Below are 15,997 nucleotides of genomic sequence, written 5' to 3' on the forward strand. Positions count from 1 at the left end.
ATGGTGTTGGTGAAAACCTCCCTCCCTCCCCCTCCCAAAGAAATAAATACACACAAAAAAATCCCAAATAACACTAAACAATGGCTGTAGGCAGTTGGCAATTTTCATAAGCATTTATATGAATAAAAAAAAAAGTTAGGTTACTATCATAACCCTGGTTCCCTGAAATAGAAATGTAACCATTACCTCATGGGTATTTATCCTAAAGACCCTGATAACCTGAATAAGATATATCAAAGCTACACGTCATAACCTGTGACGCAGTCGCACCGCCCCCGAGGGCATAAAAGGACTGCAGTCACTGCCATCATCAATGGGGCCAGTATAGCTTCCTTGCACTTCGAAAAGGCATGGGGAGCTAGAGAAGGGCCAAACGGCAAGACCCTGAACTCCTACGCTTTTCCCTGAAAAGTGAACCGCAGGTACATAAGTGTGCTGTTTTTTATGAGGATATGGACCACTCGCCTGGCCTGAATGACTGCAACAGCTGTGCATCGTCAACATTTTGAACCTCCCTCGGCTCAGATACAGGTTGACCTGCCTGAAGTCGAGGATTGGTCTGAGATCACCATCCCGCTGGAGAGGATGCATCATACAAATTGCCCGTTTTTGAGCAGAGCTGCTACCTCCTGAGACACCACAGCGATGTCCTGTGGGTCCATGACTGATGCTGCAGTCACACCCCGAAAGGGAGGGGGACCATGCTTGAACTGCAGTGTCACAGTTGGGTGCGTGGCTCTCCCTTGGCACAGAGCCATGGGGTGAGGACGCAGCCACCTCTCTATGAGAGGGTGATGCGTTTCTCAAGCGTACGCTTGGAGAATGCACACAAAACTTGCAGAAAATGCGCTTTACCAGTGCCTCCTTTGCGTGCAGGAAGAGCATCTGCTTGACCACAGGCAGGTTGGCCTTGCATGTGACAGAGGGATAAAACCCAGGAATTATGCAAATAGCAAGCAATGTTACATAAGAATGCACAGTTGCTGCCTCAGCCTGCTAAAGACAGCACTGGACTGATGTAACACACATCCCCTGCGCCCCCCCCCCCCCCCCCTGCCATTCTAGGTAACACCTCCGCCGAGGCTGGACGCGTCTGCTCATGCAGCAACGCCACTGTGCAACAGGGTGGGTGCAGTGTACAGTACTGTAAAAATTGCTGCCTCAGTCTGCTCAAGCTACAGCTACTGTAACAGTACTTAATTAAAACAGGGCGAGTCAAGACTCGAACCAAGTCCACTGGTACTGGACCAGGGATAGTATCACTGTTCAAACCAAAGTAGCGACTTTGAACCGAGTCTGAATGGTGATGAACCGAGGTTGAACTGAGCAGCAGTAATGTGAACCGAGATGAACCAGTTCAGCAGCAGCACGGTGCCTGTGCACTAGTGTGGTACTGTACACTACCCTCGGTACGGTACGGTACAGAGGTACACTCGGTGGTGGTACAGAGTACCAGCGGGAACTGGAGCAGGTCTGGACCTAGTTACCATGGCAGCTAACCCAAACACTCCGAAAACTGAGGAAAGGCTAAGCCTAAAGGGCTAAATAAACTACAGCATTTATTCGCTGCATTTTTTACGCCAGCCAATTGGCAGCAATTTTTGTATTCACACATGAGAGTTTTTCTCTTCTTCAAATGTCCATTGGAACGTCTGGTTCTAGCAGTGATCTATCCCGATATGAAATACAAATAGAAAATAAGGGAAAATATGTGAGGAAATCAAAATTACAGTTAACGCTATTTTAATTTTAAAATAAATAAATGGCTTTACCTGTGAAAATGCGTTGCATTATTAAATACAAACGGGTTAATGAGGGGCGGTTTGCGTAGCGGTAAAAACAAATAGCAGGTATGACATACCATCGATAAAAACAAGCAAAACACCTACTTGTATATTGAGTTTTCTATCAGCAGAATTACCACCAATGGGTTGAATTGAAGTAAATCCATCTGCTTTCAGTAAACACTGCAGCTCAGAAACACCATAAACTGCAGTGTGAAGTATTGTGGTTTAATGAAATTAGATCAAATTGGCTACCTCTGCTTTAATTTTATTATTTATTATTTTACATACCGGTATTTTTTACGCAGGTCAGTGGTATTTTATTATACTGAACCCGCATTCATCCCCTTTTTTCTCTCCTTCATCGGAACAACAATGCGGCAGCCTGCACCCAATTCATATTGCCTCCAAATGTAGAAGGACTCTGTGGAAACCGCAGCGTTTTTCATCCAGAAATCGAACCTGTTTCGATTTTTTTTTTTCACAGCGATTACGCTCAAGTGTGAAAGGCAGTATTCAATTCCATAGGTTCGATTTTTCAAAACGAAAAACGCAGCAAACAAGCGCTGTAGTGTGACTAGACCATAACAGCCTTCACAATGTGGCAACGAGACACTGTGGGAGAAGCACGCGTCTCGGTCAAACGCAGGACTGCTGAGCCCAGTGTATTTTCGGTGAAAAAAAACAAAAATACACACAAGGGAAACACATTTTCTCACACAAAACAGTAACAACTCGATTACCGTTCATATTATAGAATTTTCGTCACAAAAAAACAAAACTTAATTTTTTAACTTCAGGGAAGGAGCGACGAGAGCCGTCGATTTCATGCGGGGCACGAGGCCACTGCAGGACTAACAAAAACAACAGGCTGAGTGCACAATATGTGGAAGTAGTAATTACTATAGGCACGTAACAATTCAGGTTATCAAGGTCTTTAGGATAAATACCCATGAGATAATGGTTACATTAATCGATATAATTGTATCCTATGGCAAAGTAACAGGTGCAGACATTTCTTGAACTGCTGAACAGGTAACTATACAGCTAAATTATTATTATTATTATTATTTATTTCTTAGCAGACGCCCTTATCCAGGGCGAATTACAATTGTTACAAGATATCACATTATTTTTTACATACAATTGCCCATTTACACAGTTGGGTTTTTACTGGAGCAATCTAGGTAAAGTACCTTGCCCAAGGGTACAACAGCAGTGTCCCCTACCAGGGATTGAACCCATGACCCTCCGGTCAAGAGTCCAGAGCCCTAACCACTACTCCACACTGCTGCCATTTTAAATACCACCAAGGTCATCATGGGTTTATAGTACGCCCATATTTTTCTCTCTCTGCAAAATAAATGTATATTACAATGTTTGTGTCCTTAGCCTGTACCTCATTCGCTCTGCTGGCAGATTCTGAGTCTGAGCTTCTGTACAGTTTTTCCAGCAGCTGCCTTCTATGCTGTTCAGTAGGTCTCATAAGTTTTTTTTTTTTTGTTGTTTTTGAAGTGAATAGAATAGATACAGAAATAGCTATGGAATAGTAAAACGCATGTTACGTACAGAAAAATACTTCATACCCGATGCATATTGTTAACAACCAGCTGTTAGGTCTATGTCATTTTGTGTAAACACATTTTATTGCAAAGGCCTCTGGTGCTAGCTGTTAGCAAAATGATCCTCTGGTTAGCATGTGTGTAGTCCTTAATGTTTGAAATAGACCAGTTTGAAATAGACCAGTTTTCAAATTAATACATATTTAAAAAAAAAATGTAATAATTACACAGAACTAATTCTAAATCAGGCATAACCGAGGATTCAATCGTATACTTTGATGACACCATAGAATATCTCCACCTGACATCTGAATAAACTAAACTAGATGACAAATGTGAGGCACCAAATACATTATATATATTGAAAGGATTTTGATTTTTGTTCTCCAGGATTTTCAATGACAAGGCAAATTTGGTTTTATTTTACAGAAATCATCACGTTACTCCATTTTAAAAAGCATATTTCATGGAAACTTGATACACAATTTAGTTAGACACAGACATAGTTATTACAAGCAATAGCATTGACATTTCATTCTAAACAACCTTATTTGGGCTTCTTGGAAGGTGAAAAGCTTACTAAGCTACATTATACCTGCGTTGCACTGGCTAGTCAAACCATAAAGTAACCTGGACATGTCTGTGTTACATCTGTTTCAATTACAAGCAGAAAGCCTGCTGCTGGTTTTAAAGGTTTCAGACCACTCTAATTATGCACAGAAAAGGAATTACCTTTTGATGTCTGCAAAAGGAATCCATGTTCTGTCATGGTCTTTAGAAAGAAAGAAACACAAAAATAAAGTCCCCAAATGTTTTCAATATTTCAATAATGTTTTGCTGAACCGCAAGCTACACTTGTAATTCCAGCGCAGCAGCACATCTTCAATTTGGACTTGCTCAGAATACAACTAAATTCCTGTCTGTATGACAGAACAGATTATTTTTTGATCAATAGAAGTCGGCAGGCTAGGCATTTGTGGTTTCTCTCTGGAAAGCATTTGTGGCCACAAGCTCAAAGGAGGAAGAAAGCAAAGGGATTAACTCTCTTCAAGGAAGGTCAAAAGCATAATTTAAAAGTGATCTGAGAGGAGCAGCTGTGTCTGTCAGCCCAGCAACATGGAAACAATGTACACCAGATGTCAAATAATGGGGCTGTAGGCAGGCAAACCTTACACTCTACAGTATTGTTCACCAGCAATATTTTACATTTACTAAAAGGTGTGATTTCCTTTTAAGTAGGTGCTAAACATTGTAAGCAGTAAAGCTATTGGCCTGATCTTTTCCCACATGTTATGCTTTGCAAAAGGGTGCGACTACCAATTTTTCTTTTGTATTAGTATGGTATGCAAACAGGTAAATTATACTGTGAGTACACATGCATTGTTTTGCTGATACTGTATAATGTCTCAAATGATTACGTCATATTTTATATTACTTTTATTTGTTTTTAGAAATTTGACTTTTGTGTGTGACTTGTTTAGTAATTTGGCAAAACCTTTATCCCGTAGCATTTAGAACGTCAGGATCCACCTCCTAAGGGTTACATTGTAAGTAATGTAAAAAACTGTTGTGCCGTACAGGAGGTAGACTGGGAACACCTTCAACCTCAGCAGAGAACATGAGATGCATCTTATTGATGTGCATAAAGGGCACTGCCTGCATTTACTGTCAACAAAAAGTGTCCCTACACAATATAGCAGGGTTACCATTGAATGTGCTTTCATGTGCATTCTTGTTGCGTTATTAGTTGCAGTGTAAAAGGATATCATGTGCTAGTTTCAGATGGCATGATAACTGTGTGAAAACCATAACAAAAGATTAAACTAGCTATAAATCAAAAGCCCTCCTAGGCAGAAACATCAGTAAGTTTCCTTAAATAAATCTGTGAAGTGATATCACCAATGCAAAATGTGCTCAATTTGTCCTTAAAGGTTTGTTATTTTATTCATAAAAAAGTATGATTTATCATCTGATCTGATCTTACACAGGCAGTCATATATCACATCTTAGTAATCACATCTGCTCCTATATTCTGCTAATTCTTTTATTAAATTGCTTATGATTTCCTGGAAAGAACTGAAGTAAATTGAAGTCAATGTTCTAGGTGATACAGATTTAAGCCAATGGACTTGGTGGTCTTTGAAGACCTACACATCTGTGAAAGCACTGACAGCTTAATATGATGGCAAGGAATGAATTAACCTAGTCTGAAGAAGAAATAACGAATAACAATTTCACAGATTATTATGCCAGTTATTAAATATTAAAACAATGCTCTGGTATCAACCAATCTTTGGAGAACTACATACAGTCAATTCGCATCAAAATTAAATTGGATTCTAATTTTCTGATAAGTATTAATTTTCTAGAAGGTCCTGGCTACATTTAGCAGTCCCTTATTGTAAATGACTTCTTACAGTACAAAGTCACTTAACATGAATTTCTTGTTAGTGCAAAATATTTTGGAGTCATCCTAGGGAAGAAGAATGTGTATAATACGAAACACCCTAGTTCAAATGGGAAAAAAAGTGTTTCTACAGATTTCAACATTCCCACAAACACTTTGTCAAACATTCTAAAAAAAGGGGCTGCAATAACACAGGCTTAAGAACAGCAAACTGGATGCAAGTCGTCAATGGCGGTGTTTACATGCAAGTTTTAATCGCGCTACTATAGTGCATTCATGACGTGTCACGCGCAAATGACGCATGATTGTGCTCGTTCCAAAAGTGCACGGCAAAAAAAGTGTGTGACTCAAGTGTCATTACACTTTGGTAAATCACGGTAAAGTGTGCGCTAATTGGTCTCATTAGTCCCATAGCAACAAACTCCACAGTCGTGCAAAATACTTAACGATAGACTTTCATGAAATAACACGATACCTCCTCCACTTCCCCTATGTAAAAGAACGCTCTTCTCGGGGATACGGTCTTTCTGTCCTCCTCTGTAGCGTAAGTAAAATTTTCCTTATCCCAGTCTTACTAATACAAATCAGTTAAATATCCATCCATCCATTATTATCAATCCGCTTCTCCTGATGAGGGTCGTGGCTAAATTATATATAAATTGCATATAGAGATGTTGATTTATACCATTATTTATTCATTTCAGTGTGTTATGAACGATGCATGAGAACTACTAGATCGTTATGACCAGCATTATTATCATAATAATAATACTACGAATAAGGTCGCTTTTTTCCCGCAGGATGTTTCAAGCTTCCACCCCTTCTGACAGCAGCAACACCAGGTCCGCTGGACGGATGAGGAAACTCGTTCCCCCCTCCAAATTATTGCGGACCTGGGGGTTATGGATGAACTGGACCGACCTCGCCAAAGAAATGCCACCATTTTCACCAGTATTACCGGTGCTCTGGTTTAACTTGGTATAAATAGAACGCTCCTGCAGGTACGAGATAAATTCAAGAAACTGAAATATCTGTACCTGCAGGAGAGAAAACGCCTCCAGTCCTGCGGTCAAAGCTCGAGGTCCAAATTTCGGAAATGCACCGGTTAATGAGTGACCGGTCAGTGGCAGTGGCATCGGACCATTTGCTGGAATCCTCATCATTCCAGACGTCCTTTGAAATACCAGCCTGTGGCAAAGTGCCCCGCCCCTGTGTGCATTTGTGTGTTCTGTGTATGTATGTTGCGTGCGTGTGTAAATGTTGGTGTATAGTCATTGGTACACGGGATATAAACTGGTCTGTGTTTCACGTGTATTTAAAAAGTGTATATTTGTATTTAGGCACGGGATTGCACATCACGCACGTGCATTTAAAATATAATATGTGAACACGGGGTTTCACGTAATGAATTCACGTGCTGGGATTCAAGTGAGTAATTAATTAGTAATTGAATCCCAGCACAACGGTATAAATAGATGCACGTTTAGTCACTCGTGGTTGGGTGTTCGGAAGAGGAGAACGGGTGAGAGAGAAAGGAGTTAAAATAAGTGATAAGAATAATTATAAGTGTTTTGTACTCACCGTGTTTGTTTGTCTCCGTGCACCGTTTGTTAAGTGTTTAGTCGTTTTGTCTGTCTGTTTATTTTGGCGTCAAGTGCCGTGTCCTGTTTTGTATTCCATTGTTCAAACCTTTTATTTGTTAATAAACGCTGAGTGCAGCCATTGCACTCAGCTCATCATCACCACCGTCTCTGTCTGTGTATTCCTGTCTGGTCTGACGCCACCCACTCTGGCCGTCTTTGTGACACAGCCCCATCAATACAATGTGGTAACTGCGCAAGCCATCATTTACTTTTCTAAACTAAAATATGCTACCTCGGTAAAGTTAGCTTGACGTTTGATATTCATTTGATATTCGACTCAAGCTAACCCGACATGAATGAAAATGGCTGTATCTCGCCAACCACAGAAGCTAGAGTGCTCAAACCAACTTTAATTTAAAGGACACCAATTGTGAATTGTTTCACAGTCTCTGTTTTACATGTGAATCCTAAGAATAATTTATGGAAAATAATAACATACCGCACATACGCACACTTAGCCTCAGCCACGCGTAAAAGGGCTTTATCTCCTCAACCACAGTAGCTAGAGCTCTCCTTTACATGTGAATCAAACAAATAAATTGTGAAAAACAATAACATACCGCATATATGCGCAGAGCCTACCTGATATGCATAAAATGGCTTTATCTCCTCAACCACAGCAGCTACAGCTCTCAAACCAACTTTAATTTAAAGGATGCCAAATGTGAATTGTTTCACAGCTTATGTTTTACATGTGAAGCCTAAGAATACTTAGGCTTCACATGTAAATAATAATTTGTGAAAAAACAAATGGTTGGGGATATCAAGCCATTTTACGCATGTCGGGCTAAGTGTGTGCGCATATGCGATATGTTTTGTTTTTCACATATTATTCTTAGGATTCACATGTAAAACAAAAGCTGTGAAGCAATTCACAACTGTTTTTCTTTAAATTAAAGTTGGTTTGAACGCTGTAGCTGCTGTAGCTGCTGATCCAGGAACATCGTCTGATCAACAGCACCAAGAGGTGGTTGCGTTGCACACCGAATTTCTGCGCGCAATACGATTCCTTTCCTTCAAACCCATTGGATGGAACTGAAGGAGTTCTTCCCATACAAGACTTAATCTAGCCAGTGTTTGTCTGCGTCTTCTCCATCCATCCATTTTTGTCGCAACTACGTTGTAAGTAGGCCTATGATTTTATATACCCTTATAACTAATTAGCAAATACACACAAATTATGTATTTATTATATTAACAGCGTTTATGTAAGTTTCCACATTTTCTGCATAATTCATTTTAATATTTCAACAAAGCACCTGTGTTTGAAACCAACACATCATGAGTTGTTTTTAATATATTTGTTCCACATTAACGCATATGTGTGATTATTGAATGCATAATCCTTTTGTTGAGCACATTAACAGTTACGCAGTTGGCTAAGACTAATATATATGGGTGTGTGAAAAGGACATCAGTAGCCTAAGAAGGATAAGAAAAGCAGTAATGGGAATTGGTGAGAGCTGTCGGTTTTTGTACACATGCTACTTCTACCATTTCTAGAACAACTAATTCTAAACAATAACAGTAATAACTATTATTATTTTCTTCTTCTTGGCAGCATGAACCGTTTTAACTGCAAGCCATTTTCATTCTAGACAGATGGGGGGTAACCTTCTCTTCATCTCTGCCTAGCGTGTACAGCCTCATGTAAACCCCTGTGCATTATCTGAACGATATCCTCTATCGCACAACATCTCTTTTCAGCGCGTTTGGTGATTTTTAAATAAACCCTCCCACTATTTTATTATTAATGAGGTCGTTTGCATTTGGACGACTAAATTCTCTCTCTAAAATAAACTCTCATGTAAACGTGGAAGCAGAACTGTCATGACCAAAAAAGTGCGAGAGATCTGTTGTCACGCTTTTCAGTTTTTGTTTGTAAACTGCCCCAATGTTTCTGATTTGCTTAATACCCTGATGTTGGGGACGCATTGCTTTTGGTTTAAAAATGTCTCTGACCAGAATGAGACATGCAGGTTTCAAGTGCAGTTCAATTGGAATGTATACTTTTTAAAAGTTCACTTATAGCCTTATTTTTTTTTAATAAAACGTCAGGAATTTTAAATGTATAATTATTTTCCTTGTTCTGTAATTGAAAATAATTACATTACAAAAAATTAAAAACTGATAGGACACATTTGCCTTTATATTCCTGAAAATACGATTTTTTTTTTTTGCTGGTTCCTTGAAATTTTATTAACGAGAATTAACTGTATAGCATAAGATTTCGGAACAAAAAAAAGCATCAGGTCATATATACAGTAGTGCAAATAAAAAAAGCAATTGATCAGAACAGCAAATTGTATGAGATATACGAGTGAACACATTGTTAAGCTCTAGATATTTATATTTTAAGGAAATTTCAATTATCTGCAAAAATGTTTAGGCTATTAAGCATTGTACACACTCTAATGACATTTCATTAGACACTACATTAATTACAATTTTCATGAAGTTATCCTGAACCACATGAATGTGGCCAACAGTTTTTGTATACTTAGCCAGTGAAAACTCAATATAAAAGATATGATGATGTGAGGCAGAAGACGGCATTCTGGATTTTGGCTTTTAGCTTATTTACGTTAGCTGGCTTCTAAGTGGCTAGCCTACTGACCTACTGAATACTGGACTGTTTATGAGATAACCAGCAATTAAACATTAGCAATGCCCATTAAAAACATTTAAAACTGGTATACTGAAGAGTCACATGGCCTTCCAGGCTTCTTGACAAAGACCCCATTCAATGAGTCCATAGAAATGTGAAATTTGAAAGACGATTATAACTGTACGACAGAGCTGGAGTCAAGGTAGTTTAGCAACATTCATGTAAATCAATTGATCTGCCTACCTGGGGAACACTGCTTTAGCAGGGTCATTTGAGAGAAAATCCTATGCACGGAGACTCCCCTTGAAATCATCTTACAAGCCTCCAGGGGTCCTTGGACATCAGTTTGAGAACCAATGTTTTGGATATTAAATTTCTAATAAAGTTCAACTAAAATGTGTTGCTGTTTTACTGTTCCCACAGAAGCATGTGGAAAGTGACTTCTAAAACACAAACAATATGCTTAATATAATAAAAGTTAATAAAAAAAATATATCTGAATTTCCATTTCAAACACCTACTTTTACATTTGCCTCAACTTTATAATGAAAATAGAAAAAAAAGATATATACAAGAGCATGTTGAAATGTTAATATTGAAAACAGAACCTGTTTCTCAGAGTAAATGGGATTAAAATCAAGGTTATTGGTCATAACATCCTTAGAACTTTTTCCATGGGCTAAACCCTATGTCGCTCATACAAAGGCTCACAGCACTGCTTGATGCTTATTAAAAACTTACCCTGGCTTTCCCATCTTGAGCTGACATGTACCCAACACACATACTCTCTGTTGTATGGCTCCACAGGAATTCCACTATAACATGAAATACAAACAAGAGTATACATTACACAAGGAAAAGTGTGTAATAATCCTATTTTAGGCCACAAGCCATGACAGTAATTTTGGAGACCGGACAAGTTATCATATGTATCAATTTTGAATTACTTAAAAAAAATACATATAATAAATATATAAATAAATACATAAATAAATAAGTTTATGTAGAAGAATTTGCTTTATTGTACACTTACGATTTTTCAGATTTACCACTGATCACCCCTATTAGCAAGGTCAATATGTTCTATATCATGAGGCACTGACTTGTATGTCTTTACTGAGTCAATATTGACAAAACAGGGTTTAAGTTGACTTTTGATTTAGGACAGAATAATGGAATCATACAGATATCTACAGAGCATGTGTGATGGGCTAGGGGCTTGAGACAAAACTTTTCAAATTGTGTTGAAAATTGTGTGAGAAGAGAGAAAAGCAAGCGATAGACAGAAGTGGCATTTTACGCTTTGAATATCATATCCTTTTGAAGCTTTGAAAAAAGCCTGCTTGCTGCTCCTTTACAACATTTCAAACCAAATGTCCAGGCAGTATATGAGGATGAGGGGCAGCAGTGTGGAGTAGTGGTTAGGGCTCTGGGCCCTTGACCGGAGGGTCGTGGGTTCAATCCCAGGTGGGGGACACTGCTGCTGTACCCTTGAGCAAGGTACTTTACCTAGATTGCTCCAGTAAAAACCCAACTGTATAAATGGGTAATTGTATCTAAAAATAATGTGTAAAAAATAATGTAATTGTATGTAAAAAAATAATGTGATATCTTGTAACAATTGTAAGTCGCCCTGGATAAGGGCGTCTGCTAAGAAATAAATAATAATAATAATGAGGTAAACACATTTTACATACTGATCAGTTATATTTTAGCCAATGAAACATCTACCGCCACCAAGATCAAAAATATTACTGCTGCGACGAACATTGGGGTTTTAATATCTGAATATAATTTCAAAATTCAAATGACAATTCAAATATTCTTTCATTTTGAATTTCTTAAAAACAAAAAGTCATATTAGTATGCGTTTAAGTTGATTTGGCTAAGATGGGGATAAAAGCTTCCTCTGCTGAAACTGACCATCATTACCATATACAGTAAACTATCCTACTTTATTTCATCAATTTATAAACTAGCTTATAAACAAAGAAGAGAAACACCCTTTTTTACAGTAGAATGTATGCATTGGCTTTCCTTGTTTGAAATCCTTTTGATTAAATCATTTACACATTATTTTACAGGAATGAAAACCAACATAGTCATTTTTAGGCTCTGAATAGACGCATGTTTGAATATATTAAATACACTAAGAAACAGTTCAAAGAAAATCTCTCTCTATTCTTTTTAAAGAGGTATTCTGTTTCTTCTCAGGTTAACCTTCATTCAGACAGCTGTCTTCAGCAACAACTGCTAAAGCTGACTACCACAGGGTTCTAACACAGAGATCAGTACAAATCAAAGCACACAGAACCAATGACTTCCTGTCCTTGTACTGATGGATAGTCAATATACAAGAACAGTAAATCTATTTAAACTGCTGGTATGTATGATAAGGAGGAGGGTTTGATTTAGAGTACGGTCTTCCATTAGGATGTTCTTCCATTTGGTAGACTATAAAAAGGCCACAACGACTTTTGGATGAGCTGTTTAAAAGCTTAAAATGTTATGTAAAAAGAAAAAAACATCAACAACAAAATCACACATAATTTGCACTTTTTTGTATCACAGCGGGTAGCAGGAGACGCTTTGGACATTAGCCTGTATGTAGTGTCTGGGAAACTGGTACTGGATAGCTATTTTAATACTGTCTTAGAACAAAGCATTTATTACAAAGCAACATTTGTGTAATTCCTCATAAGCTAATGAGCAGAAAACAAAAAACAGATGTTACAATTATAGATATCCTGCAAACAACACAATTTTGCCCATTGGACCATTTTACCCTCATTTTTTGTAACTACAGTCTACAGGTGAAAACAGAACCGTTTTGTAGATGACAAACCCAGAGCAGGGCGACCGAAAGTGAATACTGTCTCCATTTAGCACCATCATGGCCCCAAAACCAAGCAAAGTTGCATGAGAAGTAGAAAAACACACCACAAACATTTCTCCAAAAACTGATTAGTTCTGTAAGTTGCAAAATGAGATAGGAATACAAACAAACAAAAACAAAAATGATTGGACTTCTCTGAAACTAGTACAGTACTCTTTTTCCATGAAGTAGGCCTATCTTGGCCTATTGGTGACAATTAAAATGTACGTTTTTTTTTTTTGTTTTTTTTTAAGAGTTTTGAAAAAATGTTCAAGGTTTAAAAAGTGATGGTCATTTTAAGTCACTCTGTGGTGCTCATTATCAAAGCTAATTAAAGTCACACAAATGAAGACTGAGGATTTCACTTTTCACCATCAACTAAGGGGTTTGTTGGAACTAATGTCATTCTGTGATAGAATGGAATTGCCCAATACAGAAAAATTATGAAACACAAATATAATCTTTTCACAGGGAGATCAAAGTACAGCACATTAGTTATACAACACAACTGCAGAAACAAACAGTTGAGCAATAATTATAAAGAACTATTGTCTTTGTACAAAACCGACTCTTTTGTCTCAATTGCACAATAGGTTTTTGTGGTTTTGCAGATACCCAGAAACACCTGTTTCAAGTTTCATATGTTTTTTATTTAAATTGTATCTCTTGAAAGAGCCTAGCTGATGTGTTTATACTGCAGGTGCCAAAATGTCAGTTTTCCGAAAAAAAAAAAAAAAAGTTATTGTCTGGACTTTGTTTATAGGAAACATAACATGGTTTATATCTGTTATGGAATAAAGGAAAGGTTTCTTTAGCTGGTACTCCAAAAAAAACTGATACTGTTGATATTTTGACACTGTTAAATTCACTTCATAATGCAGTTACACAGATCTAGTTAAACATTTACTGTGCATTTTTATTTTTTAACAATTCTCTAAACTAAAACAAATACACTTAAAACTACTTAAATATACTTTCCTTTTAACGTTAAAAACTTAAGTAGTGCAGCAGGCCATTGATAAGCTTGCATTGTGAAAATATAGTTGACTTATAGCAGACTTGTCATCCCACCCGCATTGCTCACCCTGCACTCCAAACCAAAGGGCTTTTACTACGTTAGCCACCAGAGACTGCAAATGAACTTTTGAGTTTTAAGCTTTTTTCTTTCTTTGAAGGTTCTATCATAAAACAGGCCTTTGAGTAATAGAAGTGACATTGGGCAATACTTTCCCTTGTAGTAACTCACTGTTAAAATAATTCTGTTAATGTTTTTGTCTGCACCGCAGGTTTCTTGTTGCGTAGTACCTTAACCAAACTTTTTGAAGGATCATTATTTATAACAACCTTCTTTTATAAATTAGTGGTAAACACATTCCCCTGGGGTCAATAATGGAGTGTGCCTATAGTGCACAATGTCAAGCAGTGGCCATTTGTTGCAAATACAGTAATAATCAAAGCCATGTGAATGGCCTTGTCTTGTTCCCATATGTTCTTATTAAGTTTATAGTATCTTCTGGGGGATACTTTTTAAACACACATACTTTTTGAAAATATTAGGTAATAATAAAAGTACTGCATACTGACTACAAGCAATGTGTTCAAGCTGTAATTTCTTTTTTTTGGACAGAAAATACAAATATTACTTTCAGCCTTTGCTTGTTTTTATAATAAATCAGCAAGGTGTGGTTTCCCATATTTCTGCAATGTTTACCTAATTTAGCGAACAAACAGAAAGAGACAAGGATTCGAAAGAGTCAGATTTCATTAATCCTTGCATAAGCTTGATGGTTTCTGTGAGGTCTTTTACTAAGGTAGAACATGAAACACAAGCCTGATAATGGCAAGCAAAAATCAGGACCACCCTGTTCGTGCCAAAAAGTAAACAGGAATCCTATTTGGTTTCCAGCCAATTGGGACAAAGTTACTTAATGGAAGCCTCCAGTCTACAGTGCTGAGGAAAGCATTTCTCACCTAAGAGAGTTTGAATGTCCTGTGAGGACTCTGATTCCACTGTGCATCGGCAGCATCGAAGAACTATCACACCGCCAAGAACACAGTCTTCACTGGCCAAGAAGGGTGAGCCTGAAAGAAAGACACAACAAGCTTACTTAACACGTTGTCATTTATTATGAGGAAAAACCACTGTATAAGAAATAAGTAGGCCAACATTTTCAGCTTGCATTGGTGATGAAGGCATTGATCAAAACATTTGTCAGATAAAAATAAAACAAGTTCTCAACATCCACTTTGTTTATTGAACTGAATTGGGCCTGAAGTAAGCTACATATTTTGAAAGCCATTGTGGCCAGCTGGATATAATACTTTTACCTACTCATATTGTATTTCAAATATTTAAATAAACTGTCATAAATAGTACCTTTTTATTTCCAAAATACACATGATGTTCAATGTGTGTAGCAAGGAAATGTTAAATGTTGTTTGACTTTATTTACTCCTTCTGTGACAAGTACATGCAGCTTTAATGGCAGTAAATTCTAAGGGATCACTTTGACCTTTAAAACAGGTGGAAATGGGTTTCCAAAATATGCCATCCATCATTACAAGGCCTGCATAACTAATATGGCCATTTATGACCGGCAGTAAGAATTCCATTCCCACCCTGCTTCCCCAATGCTTACCATCTGTTTCCAAATCTGACAAACCTAAAAACTATGGAAAGAGCAGTAATCATCAGTGCTGTCCATCAATGGTTTCAAGTCTGCACCACAAGCTGCCAGTCAGATTGGACAAGTGTGTTAATGTGCAGCTCCAGTATAAAATACATCTAGTACAGAAATAGCAATTATCTTTCACCAGTTTTTCATATTTGGTATTTATTTAAGGCCTCTATAATAGAAGTGTCATAACTAAAATTTAATAAAGGATAAATTACTTTCCTTAGGAAACTAAATTCCTAAGGTCCTTCTTTTGCAATTTGAAGCAGCTTGATTTTATATCATCATCAGTCTTCAAAGCCGGCACTGGTTTTCACAACGATTAGCAGATTCCAGATGGACTTATCCAAGGTCTCCATATTTGCAGCCACAATGATCTTTCAATCAGATCCTACTTACTCCCCTCACCCCCCTATAATTCCATTAAAACAGAAAAAACAAAA

The 15,997-nt window shown here is 37.6% G+C and overlaps 1 pseudogene; it reads right to left on the reverse strand.

Moving 5' to 3' along the window:
• The window catches only part of LOC117402891 (threonine aspartase 1-like), an 80,873-nt pseudogene that overhangs the window by 14,603 nt on the left and 50,273 nt on the right, over nucleotides 1-15,997 (reverse strand).

Source organism: Acipenser ruthenus, chromosome 5 (assembly GCF_902713425.1).
Source record: "Acipenser ruthenus chromosome 5, fAciRut3.2 maternal haplotype, whole genome shotgun sequence".
Taxonomy (NCBI): domain Eukaryota; kingdom Metazoa; phylum Chordata; class Actinopteri; order Acipenseriformes; family Acipenseridae; genus Acipenser; species Acipenser ruthenus.